We start from the raw sequence: 10653 nt of genomic DNA, 5'->3' as shown, positions 1-10653 counted from the left end.
GCGTTTGGGGTGATTTCCTTATAGGATTGGGTACGGGAGTTAGGGCTTTCAAACCTTCGTGAGAAGCTTTCCAAGTAGTTGGTGAATGCACTAATCATCTTCATCACGTTCATAATTCCGGGATCACCATTCTGATCTCTAGATTGATCACCTGCCCAATTTCTTCTATCATTTCTAGGTCCTCCTGACCTTTGAGGAGTTGCACTATTCTTTGCTCTCAGCTTTTGGCAATTTGGTCGAGTATGCCCTTGAAGTCCGCAATAATGACACACATAAGTTGCTTTAGGACCTCTTTGTGGTCGTGGGCGTGACTTGGCACGAGATTCAGACCTGCCCACAGATTGATTGCGGGGATTCAGCATCCATTGGTTCACCACATTCTTCTTCTCCTCCACCTTGAGCTTCTCATCAGTAAGGTCAGCTACAACTGGATCTTTGGCCTTTACAAACTTCACTTTTTTAGTGACATTTCCAGATGAACTACTTCCTCCGGTATATCCCAATCCGGATTTTTCTGAAAAGCTCTTTTGAGAGGAGATAACATCATCTAGCTTCTTGGTGGTGACCCTCTCTATTTTAGTATTTGCTTGCACAACCTCATTCTCAAGAAATCTCACTTTTGTGTAAGCTTTGGACAACTCACTATTCAGTGTTTCTATCTTACATTTGGCCTCCCTATATCGGATTAGGAGACTTTTGTAGTCCTCCTCTGCCTTCTTCATTTTTCTCATAGCAGCCTTGGCCACCCTTGTGTACTCACCGGACTTTTCCAAGAGTGAGTTATAATTCTCTTAAAGATTTGCTGTGCTTTCATCTTCTTCAGCATCTGATTCTTCAACAATTCCTAGTGATTCATCATCACTATGTTCTCCAAGGTTTCATACAAGCAGATTCAACTCATCTGAAGACTCAACATAAGCAATAGTCATAAAAGCCGAATAATTCCCCTCTCCATCACAGCTCTCTTCAGATTCTGAGTCAGACGAATCTGAGTCACTCAAAGTCGTGGCATACACTTTACCTTTCGATTTCAAATAATTCGGACATTCCTTCTTAAAGTGTCCATGCCCGTTACATTCGAAGTAAGTGACCCCTTGTGTGGGTTGGGATTCTTTTCCATCTTTCTTTTTGAATTCCCTTTTCTCCCTTCCAGAACTTTGAAATTTTCTTTTATCATCAAATTTGCCATTATTTTTGAATTTCAAGAACTTTCTGAAATTTTTGACAAGGTATGCAACATCTTTGTCAACCACATCTTCTCACGATGAGTCTTGATCTTCCACTTTCTCATTAATGGTCTTAAGAGCAAGAGATTTACTCTTCCATTGATTGGGCAATGACATCTCATAAGTCTGAAGAGAACCAACCAGCTCCTGGACTTTGATGTCATCAAGGTCCTTGCTCTCTTCAATCACCATTACTTTAGCACGAAAACTTTCCGGCAATGATCGAAGGATCTTCCTTACAATTTTTGAATCCTCCGTTTTCTCCCCCAAGTTGAACTTGCTGACAACCACCTCATTTAGCTTCCCATAGAAAGAGTCAAAAGACTCATCCTCACTCATTTTGAGCTCCTCAAACCGAGTGGTCAGCATTTGCAGCTTGGTGTCTTTCACTTTCTTCGTGCCTTCATAGGTGGTTTCCAAAATTTCTCATGCTTCTTTGGCAACGGTGATATGAGAAATCCTGTGAAATTCATCTGGAGATACACCACAGAAAATAGCATTGAGTGCTTTACTATTAGCATTAGATGCAGCAAGTGCTGCCTTATCCCAAGTGGATTTGGCTGCCTCAGGTCTGGTCCAACCAATCTCAACAGCATCCCAAACGGATTCATCAATAGAACACAGAAAAGCTCTCATGCAAACCTTCCAAAAAACATAATTACTACCATTAAAATATGGAGGTGCATTTAGGGATTGAGACCGATCCATCTCAAAAGGGAGTCAAGGATCACACAATAGTAATGAAACCAATAACAGTGTACCCGCTCTGATACCAATTGAAAGTTCAAAAACGTGTATAAACACCCTTGAATGTTTAGACCCCCAAATTACAACTCAACCAATTCAAGTAATATGTCAAACAACAAGTGTGCGGAAACTTAACATAAGCTATAATATGGAATTGGTTAAAAACTATCTAAGCCAAAACAAAACACAATCCACAGCAGATAATAAAAAGGCAAAGATAGAGAGGAAGGAAGATGCAAACACAAAGACAACACGCGATGTGTTATCGAAGAGGAAACCGAAGCCCTCAGCGTAAAACCTCTCTGTTGCTCTCCAAGTGGTAAACAATCCACTAGAAAATACAGTTGGGATACATGGACAGCAATAGACCCTCCAAGCCTAATCTACCCAGTGCACCTAAGCCTTCCAAACTTCTTGCTCCAACGAGGTTGCGCTGAACCTTTTTCTTTTCTAGCTTCCCGGATTCCACTACTAGACCGTAGCATCAACCAATGAAGATTGGTTCCTTCCTAACTACTTCCCAGAAATCCAAACAGCTTTCTCACAGTGATGATGATGGTGAGAATCAGGTCTGGTATAATGCCTCTCAAGGATTTGACAATGGAGAGGAAGAGAGTTGAGGAATTTGAAGAGACTCTAATGTATAGATTGTGGGTGAATCAATCTTGTTTTTCTTTAGGGTTTCTCTCTCAAAATTCTCTCTGGAAGCTCTCTTACAATCGTGGGTAAAAGGGGTATTTATACTGGAGTGGGAGAGGATTGTGAAAGATCAGGTTTTACAAAACAGGGGTGGCTTGCGGCTTGACCTCGCGGCTTGACTAAGTCGCGAGATCTAGTCGCGAGATAACCGTATGGCCAGTTGTCCTGTTTTGTCCTGTAGTGCTCCAGCTTGCATGACTGTTCACCTTCCAGCATGCTTGGCACGTGTGCTGCGTCTGGCGGCTTGAAGCCGCGAGTCACCCGCGAGGCCCAGCCGTGAGTCTCTATTTTCTTGCACACTCTTGAGCAATCTTCACTCTATCTCACTCACTACCCTTATATCAAACCCACCTAAATACAGGGTTACTAATTGCTGAATTACAAGCAAATTTGGTACGGAATAAAGCCAATTAGATGGTTGAATAAATTCAACCTTATAGTATATAATCAAACCTAGAAAATGCGCAAGCCCCTGTGCCTCAAAAGGATCAGAGAAGCTGCCCATTCCTACACACATAGCTGCTGCTGCCTGCAACAAAAAAATACAATTCCTATTAACAAATCAAATCCAATGCTGGTAATTTGAGTTGACTAATAAAAGAAACAGGTCAGAAAATGCAAAGCTTTAATAGCAATATCATAAGCACCCCCACAAACATCCATCAGATTAAAACAACATATAAAAGACACCAGGGATGCCAATGAATATGACATTCAGACAAGTTTATTGAAATTGTATCTTAACAATCAAATTTGACTAAAAATGTAAAATCTATTTGAGTTACAACAAATGCAAATGAAATTAAACAGCTCAGCGATCTTAAATTTATTATTGGCGATTAGATTTTCTACTCCTTTGGATTTTCAATAAGATCAACAATGCAATGCAAGTGTTGCAGACTTGAAGTTTCTTCTTTTATCCTTTCCAATCATTCATTATTAGCATTCTGTTACTGGGTTTTGATCAATAAGTCCTGTAAGGTTAAATTTTATCAATCATCTTGTTGGATTTATTCCATACCAAATTTACTTGTATTTTAGCAATTAGTAACCTTGTACTTAGGTGGGAATCATGTAAGAGTAGTGTGTGAGAGAGTGTGAAGAAATGCTCAAGATTGTACAAAGAAGTAGGGACTCGTGACTAGATCTCGCGGGTGACTCGTAGTTTGCAAGCCGCCGGAAGTTGCACACGTGCCAAGCATGCCAGAAGTTGAAGCGTCATGCTAGCTGTTGCACTACAGGACAAAAATCCCAGGCTGGCCAGGCCATTAGCTCTCGACTTGAACTCGCGACTCAGTCCAGTCACGAGGCCAAGTCGCCAAACCACTTTGTTTGGGAAAAACTGACTCTTCGCATTCCTTTCTCACCCCACTATATATAGACCCTTATACCCACGAAATATAGAGAGTTTCTAGAGAGAATTTTGAGAGAGAAACCCTAGAGAAAAACAAGATTGACTCATCCACAATCTTCACATAGAGACTCTTCAAATTCCTCTATTCTCTTCCTTTCCATTGTTACATCCTTGGGAGGTATATTACCAAAACCTTTTCTCACAATACCCATATCTGTGAGAAAACCATTTGGTGTTTGGGAAGCAGTTAAGAAGGGACCAATTTCATATTGGTTGATGCTATGATTAAGTAGCGGAATCCGGTAAGGAAAAGAAGAAATATGTTCGGCGTAACATCGTTGGAGTAGGATCTTAAAGGGCTTAGGTACATTGGATAGATTAGGATTGGAGGGTCTTCTGCTGTTCATGTATCCCAACTACATTTCTCTTCCCTTAAGAGTATAGTTGGGATACATGAACAGCAAAAGACCCTCCAATCCTAATCTATCCAATGTACCTAAGCCCTCCAAGCTCCTACTCCAACGATGTAACGCCAAACATATTTCTTCTTTTCCCCTTCGATAACACATCGTTGTGTTGTCCTTGTGTTTACATTTCTCTTCCCTTAATCTTTACCATTTAATTTCTACTGTGAATGTGATTTTATTTGATTTAGATTGTTTATCAATTCTGTACTTAGCTTATGTTCATATTCCACATATTAATTGTTTAATGTTAAACTTGAATTGGTAATTTTTTTTATTGGGGGTCTAAACGTTCATAGTGTTTTATACACTAATTGAACTTTCAAGTCCCAATGTCAACTGGGTATTGCCAGATTCGGCTATAAAATACAAACACTAACCCTTTTAGTCTGAGAAGCAGCACCTCTTTCCCTTTAACTTCATGGTCCTCCTCTTCTTCTTCCTCTTCATCATCATCATCTTCTTCTTCCTCATCCTCTTCCTCCTCTTCTTCTTCCTCATCCAAATCCTCATCTATTTCATGGCCATTCTCAAGGGATTTAGGAGGCCCATCTGGATAAATCTCAGGGTCATGAACCAGCAAGGCTTGGAGCCCATTCTCGAGCTCAATGAGCCTGTATAGCCGGCTATAATTTGGAGACTTAATCACGATATTGTCTGAGGAAAAAGTGCAGGCACTGGAAGCCATGGCTTTTTACTTTGTTTGGTGAAAGAGGGAGAGAGTGAAACGTAGAGAGTCTCCTAAAGTATATTCTCTCTCCCTCGTATTATTTGGAGTAGGAAGAAAACTTTAGTTATAGCAAAAGCGAAGCGTGCTGCTTGTGCGAGGGTTTTGAGTACTAATATACAAAGGTCGAAGGTAGCTTACAGAGCCTATAGTGGTTGTTATCCACTCCACTATGAGATACGCACCTGGTGGGGAAATTATGCAGGTCTTGATGCTGTTATCATATGCTATAATTTACAAAAGGCTTTGATTCTACCTATGACATTACTACATGAAATAATACTAGCCACGCAGCGGGTGATATAAGATTTTTCTTTTTATCTAGTATTATAATTTTTCATTTATCACAATTTGACAAACCTGAAAAAAAAAAAATTTAAACAGATTTAAAAAAACAAAGTACCATATAGATTGCAAAATTGTATGTAAATTTAATAGTCTATGATTGGAATTTACTACAACAACTTCCATATATATTGGACAACAAAATAATTAAATTGGATCAAAACATTAACATATGAATTAGATCAAACATAAGGAAATTATCCCCTCAAAAAAAGAAAAATATAAGGAAACTAGGCTTAAACAAAAGGCAACAAATACATAAAACATATTTAATTAATTATAATAAAAAATTAGAGTAAAAAAATACATACCTACATGATTGTAGGTAGAAAAATAGAAGCCTAAATAAATAAATAAAAATAAAAATAAAAACTGTATAATAAGTTGGAGAATGAAAAACTACACCAACTAATTGTGTATATATATACATACTCCACCTAAAAAAGGAGTCCAAATAAAAATCAAAAACTCTAAACTTCTTGGAGTTACCTAATCAAGAAGTTCAGGTTAATTACATATTAGTTTTTTTTTTTTTAATACTTTATCCAAAAAAAAAAAAAAAATAGTTAACGTTATTAGCTATTGTTATTAGATTTTTTTATTTTATTTTTTGTTTAAGTTAAAGTCAAGAGAAACGATATGTCTACAACATTTTTACAATAAATCCTAAGTGGCAAGTTGTTACTGCCTGTTATTGTTAAGAAAAAAATAATCTTAGTGTTAGTTTCTGAAAGTTCAATAAGTGTATAAAACACCTTAAACATTTAGACCCCCAATTTACAAATTATCAATTCAAGCTTAATATCAAACAATTAATATGCGGAAAATGAGCATAAGCTTAATACAAAATTGATAAACAATCTAAAATAAATAAAATCACATCCATACCAAAAATTAAATGGAAAAGATTAAGGGAGGAGAGATGCAAAGACAAGGACAATACTTGATGTGTTATCGAAGAGGAAATCGAAGCCCTCGGCGTAAAACCTCTCCGCCGCCCTCCAAGTAGTAAACAATCCACTAAAGAACGTAGTTGGGATACATGAACAGCAGAAGACTCTCCAAGTCTAATCTACCCAATGTACCTAAACCCTCCAAGCTCCTACTCGAACAAGGTTACGTCGAACCTATTTCTTCTTTAACTTGCCAGATTCCGCTACTTGACTATAGCATCTACGAATATGAAATTGGTCCCTTCTTAACTGCTTCCCAAATACCAAATGGCTTCCTCACAGATATGAGTATGGTGAGAAAAGGTTTTGGTAATGTACCTCTCAAAGATATGATAATGAAGAGGAAGAAAGTAGAGGAATTTGAAGAGTCTCTATGTGAAGATTGTGGATGAATCAATCTTGTTTTTCTCTAGGGTTTCTCTCTCAAAATTCTCTCTAGAAGCTTGCACAATATCGTGGGTATAAAGGTATATATATAGTAGGGTGAGAAGGAATGTGAAAAGCCAGTTTTTCCCAAACAGGGTGTTCTGACGACTTGACCTCGGACTGGGTTGAGTTACTGGTTCAAGCTACAAACTAACGGCCTGGCCAGCTTGGGAATTTTGTCCTGTAGTGCAATAGCTGGCGTGACTATTTAGCTTCTGGCATGCTTGACATGTGTGCACCATTTTGGCGACTTGCAAGCCGTGAGCCACCCACGAGATCCAGTCATGAGTCCCTGCTTCTTTGCACAATCTTGAGCATTTCTTCACACTCTCTCACACACTACCATTACATGATTCCCATGTAAATATAGGATTACTAATCGCTAAAATACAAGAAAATTTAACACGAAATAAAGCCAACAAGATGGTTGATAAAATTCAATCTTACAATCTCTGTCTTTGGTTATTCCGTGACAAAACCCTAAAACAAACTCTAGACTTAATATGTGAGTTAGGAACAGTTGAACAAAACTCACTCACACCTAACTCTAGAATCTGATAAGCTCTTTAATCATATGAACAAGTAACTCCTGAAACACAACAACACAATTTGATCATTGTATGCAGAAAACTTGTAAGGCATATGAGGCAAGCACAATGCGATCAAGAAAAATGGAGTGAGAAATAAACCATGGCTTGACCAAATAGAAAATCACTATAAAATAGTGACCACAATGTTCATTCACACTTGGAATGAACATCCAAACATACAAGTTAATAAGTTAAACGCAATTCACTTGCATGCCTAACACTCAACCTATGCATCTAGAAACAAAATCCTACAAGGCCACAAGAGTGAGAATACTTAAAGAAAATGCATAACATTTAGTTAGAAGTATTGGCAACCAAATATAAAGGCTGCAAAGCATGGTACAGATCATAAAAACCTACAAATTCAAAGAAACAAACACTAAAAACTTACAAAAGCAACATGGGCACAAACAACCATAAACAAGTACCATAAAATACTGAAATAGCATGAACTAAAAAAAGGCAAAAAGATAAACAGAAATATTGAACATAGGCTTACTTGCTGAAATCTACCCCTTTGATAGTCTTCTCCCCCTTTCTTGTTCTCCCCCTATGAACATCATCTCCCCCTTTTTTGTCATGGAATAGCTAGTACATATCTTCTTCTAGCTTCCTCTGAATCTGATCCAATTGAGCTTGTAAGGAGGTGAATTGCATATCCCACCGAATGCTGTGATGATGTAAGATAGATGTGAGTCTGAAAATCTTGGTGATCAATTCATGGACAGATGTCACAATGTTTTCGAGTTTGTCATCAAAGGAGAATGAGCTAGAGTGTGAACTACTGGGAGGTGTGCAGGTTTTTGATTTGACTTTCTTCCGACTATGATTAATGCTAGCGTTGAATGTACGCATGGTGATTGGACTCGGTTTTGTGTAGGGAGAGTCATCATCTGTTGGTCGAATCCCTTTAAGCTTCAAAATTCTAGAAATGAGACTGTAAAAAGGAACGCATATCCTTGACTCATTTCGTAGAACCGTTTTGTATAGAATGTGAAAGATATGAGCACAGATGTCAATCTCTACATTAGAGATTAGGTCATGAAGAAACAGGGCACACCCAAGGTTCATATACCTTGTACTGGATAAAGGGTACAGGTTGTGAAACATGACTATTGTATGTACTCTCAATTTTGGAGGGAGAGAAGAAACACTGACAGAGTTTCATTGGATGAGAATTCTAAGTCCTATCCAAGACCATCCCGAAGAAGCCCTTCTTTTGGACATGGATCATCATAAACCGGTGAGTTTTTTAGCATCGGTCTGTTGATGTGAAGGATCTCTGCCAAATATGCGGGAGAACTGAGAAGCTTTTTCTTCTAACCCAGTACTTGAGTTCTCCACCTTCCACAATTGCATTGGCATAAAATTATTTTACCAAATTCTTATAGCTGACATCAAGGTCGGAAAGAAGGTAATTCCAATCCTTATGGGCAAACCATTTTAGGATGTCGATGTCAAAAAGTGATGATTGATCAACAACCCTCTCAAGTAAAGGTGTAGCATCTTTGAAGTATTTCTCATGAGTCTGAAAAGCGGCATAGGATCTGAACTTGGTGGGACCGAACACTCCTAATGATGAATGAGTCCTTTTTGATCTAAGTGAGAGGTCATCAACATCAATGACAGACTTCTTCCCCTTGTTACTACCTCCTTTCACAGTTGCTCTCTTAAATGAAGACATTTTCACTCTACATCATATTTCATAAAGAAAGAAACCCCACAAAACCACAGACATTATTAGCAATGGGTCAGCTCTAAAACAAGGATAATGATGAAAACCCTAAAAACTGGAGATGCATGTGCTAAACATGACAATGAGTGTGTGTGTGTCACTAACGACCTAATATTAACTCAAGATAGAGTAGATCAGAAAATAACCACCAAAAATCACACAAAGATTTCACCAAAAAAACATAAACCCATGTACAATCAAGAGATATAAAGATATCCGAAGAAATACACAATCCAAGATGAATATGCAGTAAATGTGAAAGACAATGAGTAAGAGACAAGACCCAAAGCTTTTCTTGAAGATTGAATGATGAAATGATGCAAGAACGAAGGATGTTCAAGAGCGACACCATGATTTTGAGAGTGTGTCAGGTGAGGAAGAAGATGAACAGTCAGAAATGTTCAAGGAAAAAACTAAAAAGGTTTAAAAACTGATCAAGTTTACCCAAAACAGGCGATTTTTGCGACTGAGACAAGTCGCGTGCAAGTCGCTAGGACCAGCTGCCAGAACACTAAGAAGAAAACTTTGGAAAATTTTTCAAGTGTTTTTTGCGACTGGAAGTTTCACTCGCGAGAGAGTCACGAACTGAGACGCGAAAATCTTTGTATACCCCTCACAACTGGACCTTTCACTCGCAAGCAAGTCACCAACCTGAGCCACGAAAAACATGAAAATCCAAATTCTGAAAAATATTCTAAGTCTTTTTCGAGATTGAAGCAGTTACCTACCAATGAGTCGCCAATGAGTCACTAAGAATCTCTGTGATGGACTTGCGACTGGGGCATGCGACTAGTTCTACTCATGACTGAGTTGCCAGAACAGGGCAAAACAATTTTTTGAAAATTTGACAATTTTTTGCAAGAACAAAGTACTTTCCAAAAACAAACTAAAATACTCAAAAATCTTTTTGTGATAGATCAACAAAGATAAAGCATGTGCAAACACATTTAATCAAGTACAATCATACGAATGAATATGACATTCATTGAACATAGACATATGTGTTGTGTATGAATATCAAAGATGAGATAGTCCTTAGTCTAATGTGAAGCTTCAATGATCAATTCAATCAAGACATACACAACTAACACTAGATAATGTGATCCATCTCAGTTATAGAAATATGCATATATGACCTCCCACAAAGGCTTGAAAACAATAACTTTGAAGCTTTTCATTTGGCTCCATGTTTGACATGACATTTGATCTATCAATACATCACATATTGAGATTGATGCCTAAACTTTTTGATATTTCATATTGATGAGTTAGCCTTTGGCTTTTTGAGCATCATACACTTTTAATATTTTGGTCGCTAGTCAAATACTGGTATGTGCGACAGGCTTTTACAACTCAATATCTCTTTTCATTTGGAGATTTACATTTG

The sequence above is a fragment of the Quercus lobata genome, chromosome 4, assembly GCF_001633185.2.
Source record: "Quercus lobata isolate SW786 chromosome 4, ValleyOak3.0 Primary Assembly, whole genome shotgun sequence".
NCBI lineage: Eukaryota > Viridiplantae > Streptophyta > Magnoliopsida > Fagales > Fagaceae > Quercus > Quercus lobata.
The sequence above is the reverse complement of the archived record's forward strand: the minus strand, read 5'-3'. Positions refer to the sequence as shown.